Here is a 9,142-nt window from a genome sequence, read left to right on the forward strand (position 1 = left end):
TAAAATGCATGATTAATGCTATGTGATTGGATTTTCTTGGAAAAAAGGAGAAAAAAAAATAGCTTGTGTATTTTGTTTTATTAAAAAAAAAGAGAGGTTCAATTCCTTAGATCTAGATTTGGACTTATTTTTTGTTGGTGGAAGTATTTGGTGATTCATTTTACAGGTTGGAGCCGTGAAATTACTGTTTGATATCATTTAGAGTGTGATTATTTTGTAGCTCATGGGTTATCATGGTTGTAAGTAAAAGATTTTGTGTACTTTATATTGCAAGTATCTATGCATACACCATGAGATTTTGATTGGCTTTGTACGGAGAAATGATTGGCTATTCATTTTCCTGTGTAGTAACTGCCCTATTTAATTGTCTTAATGGTCACCATTGTTTTTAAGGGATTTACAAGTGTCATTGTGGGAGTACTAGTAACTGTTAGTGGCTTTGAAAGGAAAAAAAAAAAAAGCCCACTTAATTCGGCTCTTCTTATAAGGAAGACAAAAGGTTTTATTCTAAAAGATCACGTAAATTGCACGGTTAAAGGTTAGCGTAACTATTTTGCATATGGGTTGTGAATACTTATGTGGCATTCTTTGGGATTTTATCACTTTAGTGCCCAGTTTCTAACAATAGTCTTCACAGTTAGAACCCAATGGGGGGAAATTATTATGGTGGTTACTTGTAGAAGTATGGCCAAGGTTTTTGTGTTCAATCGCCATCAATGGGTTAAAACTATTGCTTTGTGTATGGTTGTTTGAAATCCACATTGTAATAAGCATATGTACGCGGTTATTTTTCCAAGTCTTGTGCTGGATTTGGTTTCCCAATTCGGTGGAAAAGATTTATGTCTATAGATGATCTCTTTACGGAAAAAATAAATGTCATGTTCAATTTTTTCGTTATCAAGTCTATTGTCATATTTCATGACCCTTTTGTTGCCATGAGTAATGTGTTTTGTTTGGGTAGATATTTGTAAACTTGGTTTTTCAAAAGGTTTTTGTTTTGGAATAGGTGACTAGTTTTCAAATATTGTTTTGTAGAAAGGCAAAATAAATTACAACCATGGCTATCAGGATTAAGCTTTGTTAATAGATGATTGATTTTGGTTGCTACCTCAATAATGAGATTTTAAACCATGGTTATAAATGCTCGTATTATTTTGTGACCGTTTGTGAGCATATGTTTAAATTGCTTTTTAATAAGGCAGTGTATTTTCTATCATATTTACTAGTATGAGTCTCATTGGTTCATTGGAGTTTTGAAACTTGTGGGGGATGGTCAAACTTAATTATTTTGTGTAAGTTTCAAAACTTATTATATGAATTTATTGATTCTTAAAACCATTGTATACGTTCTCGAAATAATATTTCAGTATTCAAGTTTTCCCTTTAACAAAAGCTAGTTGCATACCTATGAATGGAAATGTGGGGGTTATTTATAAATAAAAATGGGTTCTGTATTCTTGGTGAATTTGTGTAATGTTATAAAGCTCTCAACAATGTTTGGGCATTCGAGGGGAAAAAAAAAGGGGGGGAAGAAATAAAGGGAATAAAGGGATTTTTATCTTTGAAAATGTTTTTAATGTCCTAGGTGGAGAATTGATCAAGGGTTTTTTATCACTTAAAAGGTTTCAAATGTTTTAGTTTTGAGGCTTTAAAAAAGGTTTTCCTTGGACAATATTTATGTAATGATTTGGGAACATGCATTTTCAAGATTTATAACATCAAGAAGAGTCATATCTCTTTCGATTAAGTTGAGTTTTACTCACCATCTATGGAGGAGTACTCTGAGTAACGTGCGTCAAAATCCTTTTGTTGATGATGCATATTTTTGTAATAAAATAAGTGGTTAGTTAATCCAATTTCATTTGTGAAATAAGAAATTTCCAGTTGCATAGGATACAACTCCTATGAGAGTTTTATTGGAGGTGTATTGACCAAATTCTTTAAAGGTACGCAATACTCTCTTTAATATGCATGCTACGTGGGTATTAAAATTATAAGTATATTGCTAGTGTTTTGTGGGGGCATATTAATTTTGATAGACTGTGAATTTTGTTTATAAGATTAGCAACCAGTTTGATTGCTCATATCAACTTGCCCTTGCTTTATTCCTTTTAAGGAAAATAGATAATGCATGTGGGGTTTCTAATTTTTGTGAATATTGGTTGGATATTTCTTACTGAGAAATTCATAATACTAATTTTTGTGTTGGCGAGTTGTGTTTGAAATTTATACAGGTGCGTTTTGTAAGCCAACAAGACGAAGTTTGAAATTTGCACCATTATAAGGAGAATAAAGGCTTGAGAAGCCAAAGCATGCATGCAAAGTAAAATAAAAATTGAGGCATTTATTGAACTCCCAAGAGGAGTTGTTGCCTCTGGACTAGCACGAGGCTAGATCCTAAAAATTGTCGAGGGGAATGAGCAAAGCCTATAGGAAGTCACCTAGGGAGGTAACCCAATCTCTGTGACTGGAGATCCCATGAAGGAGATTCAATGGGTAAAAACAATCCATATTGCGTGACTTGATATCAGCACTAAAAAAAAAAGTATGAGACACCATATAGAGTTGTTCTCTTGCTCATTCCTAAGGCACAGTGCTAAAGAAGTGAGAGGTTGAGGATGAGTTTTAACTCTTAATGAATCCAAGGCGAGGATTCTTTCGCAAGGTACATTCCGTCACTGTACCCTTGGAGGATTCACCTAAGTGGGAGTTGTCGTGAGGCCGCGACTATGAGGCTTGGGCTAGCCTATAGAAATTCCCATGAGAATCAAGATCGAGTGCATGGCCATTAATAGCACTAACCCGCGAATGAAAGTCCAATACCGGTACTGTGTGTGTGATATGTTGAACTCTGACTCAAAGGGTCTAGTTCAAGACATAGTTCACTATGATCCTTCAGAGGTAAACTATTAACACTAAGTGAGGTTCAAGTCCGGAAGACACCTTCACCTATTGCACAGTATATAGTTGCCCAATTTTGTGTTTAGTATGTATTTTCAAAGTCATGTGATTTTAAAAGTCAAACTATATAATATTTATTTTATTAAAAGTGGGGGATTGTTGGAATATTTTTAATAAAATAAATATTAGTATTAACTCCTTACCTTTAGTGTTTTACTGTTACAATATTAATGTAGTATTGAAATATTGATTACAAAATAAAGAGTATTTATGCTCTATCATTATCTCTATATTAATGGTTATTACTCCTATATATATGTGTATCTCATATAAGGGAATTAAGAGAAAAAAATAGAAAAGACAAAAACTCATGTTCTTAGAGATGTACAAAAAGAGAGATACAAATATGTTTGTGTGAAAGTTCACATTCTATTTTCTATATTTTCTATGTTGATTGGGCAACTCGGTTCGTGACTCGTTCAAACCTCTCGGTGGTCGTGAACATCGGATGAGGAATGCTTGTGAGCGCTTGGGTTTAATCTTGGGGCTAGTACACTCCGGTGGAACCTTCACGAGGGGAGGAATATTAGCCTTAAGACAGTGACTACACGACTCTCAATCTCACAGGCAACATCTTTCCTACTTTCACTATTTTCGTACTCTCATGTTTTTCTTATTTGTGTCTTTGCGATCATGTAGTCCAATGATTCTTGTTATAAAATGATATTTGTGAACCAAAGTTCTAACACTTTTGTGCATTTTTTTTTTGATATGCTTACTCCCATGCATTCGACTTGGGGTCAAACGTCACTTACTACGAATTTACAATCAACAATACAGATTTTTACCGAGAAAATAAAATAGAGAGATTTTGCAACATAAATTTCATATTCAGACCTTCCAAAAGCAAAACAAAAAAAAAGGGGAGAAAATAAAAGGGGAATTGAGGAGTTACTAGCTCTGGTTTTCCGAGGTGGTTCCTCTGGCTCTTCTTTCTCGACGATTTTCCGAGGTCCAACCCTTGTTGTCGGATTCGGATTTTGCTGGGTTTTTACAGCTCTTGGTGGTTGTATCCTCTGCTTATTTGTTGGAGGAGTAATTTTCTTGGTTATCTTCTTGAGCAAAGTATACTTTGACCTCCTGTGGTTATCGCCATGTGCTGATACCTCCCTCATGGTTTAAAATTGACCACATAACTTACCTGTGGTTTTGAAAATGTGCGGATAGATCCCATGCCGTCATATTTTCCATCCATATTAACGGACAAGACATTAAAAGACCGATATACCCTCATCATGTCCTTTGATTTTTCTTTTTTTTAAAATCTAACCACACAATTTCCTATACAAAAAATTGAATCCAAACTGTTGATATTGTAAATTTTGACGAGTACTACATCTATGCCAAAATTCAAGTCAATCAACAAATGAAAAGCTCATGGTCGAATCGATTTTGGTATGAAATTAAAATTTCAAATTCGAATTTACTAAAAATTAGATTACTGGGTTATTGATACCTGATCGAGATGATTTTTTATGGAGATGCTCTATTCTTTATTTAATATATTATGAACGATTCAGATTTCATTCTGAAGACGTATGAGATACATCTCCGTTAATCTGGATGTAAAACATGACGGCAAGGGGTCTATCCGCACATTTTCAAAACTACAAGTAAGTTATGTGGTTAATTTTGAACCACGAGGGGTATCCGCATATGACGATAATGACATGGGGTAAAAATGAACTTTGCCCTATCTTCTTTTGACCCATTTGCGATCTAATTTCCTCTGTTAACTTCAATCTCTATCCCTTTCAGAATGGAGAAGGAAGAACGGAGTTGGGAGAACATTGTGTGGAAGCTTATCAAGGAAGGAAATTAAAGCAAAGGACCTAACCCCGGTTAAAAGAGTAAATCCCAATCTCTTCTGACAGGAAGGTTCCACCGTTCCAGATTGTGTTGTACGGAGAGAGAGAGAGAGGTGGGGTTGGCGGGAATTGGCGGGAACTGAGCTAATCTTGTTCTCCGCCTTTTTTTGGGGGGGTAAATTGACATTTTCCGTCGAGAATAATAGGGTAACATTTACGACTGGAAGGATAACATTTTCCAAATATAAGAGCAATGTGTTTCGAAAGTAGGGGTGTGTATTAAAGTTTTTTCTTTAAAAAATAAGTACAAATAAAATTGAGTTTATAGAGAGGGGCTGAGGCTCCGTTCTGCTAAAATTTTTATTTTTGAAGTACTTATTTTTTATTTTTCGAGACATGTTATTCTCTTATAATACATTACTTTTAATTAAAAATAAGACCACCGCTTAACTTTTAGCATTTTTTGAAAGTTGTCATTGTTCAAAAAAATTTGCGTTTTTTAGTTTTGAGCCAAATTTTTTGTGATTATTGATTAGTCTCAACGAGAGAAATCAAAAAAATAAAAACATTTACTTTTACCCAAATTTTTTTGGCAATATAAAATTTTGAGTAAAAAAGGGCAATTTTTTTTGTTAAAAAGTGGTTATTTCCCAAAATATTGGGAAAAAGTAAGAAAATAAAAATAATTTCCGATTCCTCTCATCGAAACGATCAATAATCTAAAAAAATTTGATGCAAAACAAAAGAACGCAATATTTTTAAAATAAGGACGAAATCTCTTAAAATTACTTTAAGTTAAGTGAAACAACACCTAAATAAAGTATTCATTTTAGTTAAGTGGATCACACCGTGAGTCTTTTTTTTCCCAGTTACCGTGGTTGTATCCTTTGGCTCTTCTTTCTCTATAATTTTCTGAGGTCTAACCCTTTTTTTCTCAATTCCGGAGAGTTGACAAATACTCCCAACGTCCCAATTTAATTCTTCATCGTTCTATTTTAACCAGCTAAAAAATTACTTATATTTTTAAATCCGTATTGAATTTCATATCGAATATGGATATTGTTTAATAGATTTCGATTAGTTTTATACTACAATATTTTTGAAATTGCATAAAACATTATTGTAGACACTCTATTTTGGACTTTCCAAATTAGTTTACTTACGGTATTTGATTTCCCCGATGATGATTTATAGTCGAGAACAGTCTAAGGATGATGGTGTGTTTTGAGCTTTGAGCGTTCCGAACCTCCTTCAAACCCACTTCAAACTAGAACCAAACGGCCCCAGCAAAACCCAACTGGCTTACGCCAGTACCTTGATGTCGTACGCCAGTCATCTGTCACGTGTCGGTCATCGACCGTTGACTCAGCTTTTACTAGCGCACGCCAGTACATATGTGGCGCACGCCAGTCAATTCCAGTCAAATCAACTTTATTCAGCCACATGGACGAGACTTTTGTGCCTCCCTGACGTCGGCCACAGTATCCCTGATGATTACTCTCGACAGAGGCGTTCCCTCTCTCTCCTACACCCTCCATCAAGGCAAGTCCCATGCATTTAATGCATGGAAGGCTCCCTTCTTGATCCAAGCCAGCCAAACAGGCCTTAAACCAAACTGATCTCAGTCACTCTATCCCCTATAAATACCCCCCTTGCATTCATTTGCAAGGGGTTAGCTTCATTAAGAAGGAAAAACACTCTTCATCCCCCTTTTGCTCTCTATCTCTCTTCTTCCATTGAAAGAGAAAGTAGGGCAACTCACTTGCGTATACACTACTGATATCCAGGCACCATAAAAACACCCATCTTCAACCTTTGGGCTCAAAACCACCTTCAAACCTCAACACCAAAAAGGTATACCACCTTTATATTCCTTTCTGTTTTCAGCCCCTGAGGGGAACCAGTAAGGCTTAGGCTAGTAAGTAATACTAGTCCTGGCCTTAAACTGGTGAAACACAACAAATCGTATGAAATGAAACATGGCGCACGCCAGTATATCTATGCCGTACGCCAGTCATGGCAGTACGAGCACTACTGGCGTGGGGATCATGGATCGTCATTTCTGCTATCTTATCTTTCCGTCAATCACCCTTGCATGCTAAATAATCAGTTTAATACTTTCCGTATATTTAATCCTGCTTAGCTGTAGTTGTAACGCTCCGACTTTTCGGAAGCAATATAAAGTAAAATCTTAAGAAAATTTGCTAAATAAATATAATTTTTTAAAATAAAGTTTAACTATTACAATCACAAGATAAATTTACTGATTCAAAATACATTAACTTCAGAGCTGACTCTAGGCTTGATACAAATCCGAAGAATACTCGATCTTCGTTCCTGATATTCTTTCCGTGTTGAACTGCAACATCTTTCAATCCTCTCCATTGAATCCTGCGCCCACTAGCAAATTGATCGCCGAAGCAAACGATTTGCCAGGATACAGACGTATCCGTGAGTGATAAATCACCCAGTAGAATAATCCAACCCAACCACCCCTCTTACTGTACAATTAGCAGGTAACAAGATAATATTGAATCGAAGAAGCCAAACAAATATTCTCCACATAAGCCAGTTCATTACTATCCATAACCTAATGTGAAATCTAAGATCTCTCCGCGAGATCTTTCCTCCCCAACCGCTAGCTATGCCCTGTCCCATGAGCTCACTTTCTTTTGTTGTCGCGGATTGCACTTCAGTTATGTACCTAGCGTGTGTATCCCTCTCATTACAACAAAAGAAAGCTTATCATGCCCGAATCATAACTAGGGTTCGCTTATCTTATATACCACTTCACAATCATCACTGGGCTTACTTTATCAGTTTCAAACCATTACATCCAACTCATCACATCTCAAAATCCCGCCTGCAGGCATTCTAAAGAAAACAAAACTTTCCAATTCATCCATTACCTAGCATCGTCTAAATGAACTCTATTCGCATACCACCCCATGTCTCTAGGGTCCATTCTAACATTCAAATCAAGTAATAGTGCAATATACAACTAAAACAAATAATAATTAAAACAACCTGCAAGCAAAATAATCACACAACCTTTTATGAATGGGCCGTTGCCCTTAGTCTCGTATGACCATGATGATAATAAGTAATAACCTTTTTAAAATAATTTTAAAAGAAATATTTTTCTAGGCTCTCATTAATTATTTCTAAGTAATTAGATTAATAAAAAAAATAATTAAATGCGTTAATTAGGTAAAATTATTAAAATAATTTAACATGACTGGAATAAGAGTCCTAGAGGTCCTATGCAACTAGTAGAGTGTCAAAAGATGGGTTCGGAGAGTCGCGGAATTAATTTAAATAAAGACGTTAAATAAAGTGGTCGAAAGTGAAGTAAATAGATAATAAATAATTTAATGAATAAAATATGTTGAGGTTAACAAGTTTCATCTTCAGAATGTAGAGAATCTAAATAAAATTACTCGGGCATTAATAATAAGGTTTATATGGTCGTAAGGTAATTTTAATTGGAAACACTATAAAAATAACAATAAATAGTAATTTAAATAAAAATAATAATAATTTAACAAGATATCATCTTTGAGATGCAAGGAGTCTAGAAAAAATTTGTTTGAGTGTTAAAACGTTGTTCGGAAGGTCGCAAAGATTTTTCGTTAGTAAACTTGATAGATAACTAATAAATAATTCAATAAATAGATGATTAAATAAAAAAAAATGATCTTAACAAGTTATGATCTTTCAGATGTGAAAAATATAGGAAAAATAGTTCGGGGGTAAAAAATGAGGTTTGGAAGGTCGCAAAGTTGTTTCGAAACATTTAAAACCAACTTAATCTACCAGATAAATTAAATGATATAATTAATACGTTTTATACTAAGATGATATTATTTTGTAAGAAAATAATATTGGGTCAGTAGTTTTTCATAATATTAATATCAAATCGATTGTAACATAAATATCAGAATGGTCATATTCTTCATAAATAATTACAAATAAGTTGTCTAGATCAAAAATAATATCAAATTGATGAATACGGCAGAAAACGCGCGGTAAACTATATTTTTTTCGTTCGGGACATAGGGTTAAGTATATAAACACTTAATATACTTGGAGAAAAGGTTGAAAAGGATTATAATACCTTGAATTGGGTCGGATTGATTTAAAACAAACGAATCTTGAATTTTGGGAAAGAAAACTTCGGGTTCTTTGATCGGGAGATCGTGGGATCGAATTGGACGATGTTTGGTGATGCTAGGAGTTTGGAAAAAAGTTTGGAACGGTCAATTTGGGTTTCGGTTGGTTTTTGGACACAAACCCACTTTTCTTTCTCTTCCTTTCTCTCTCTAAAACTCCATGGATTGAAACTCCGTTTTCTCTGACTTTTCTCTCTCTTT

This window comes from Rhododendron vialii, chromosome 7a (genome assembly GCF_030253575.1).
Source record: "Rhododendron vialii isolate Sample 1 chromosome 7a, ASM3025357v1".
NCBI classification, from domain to species: domain Eukaryota; kingdom Viridiplantae; phylum Streptophyta; class Magnoliopsida; order Ericales; family Ericaceae; genus Rhododendron; species Rhododendron vialii.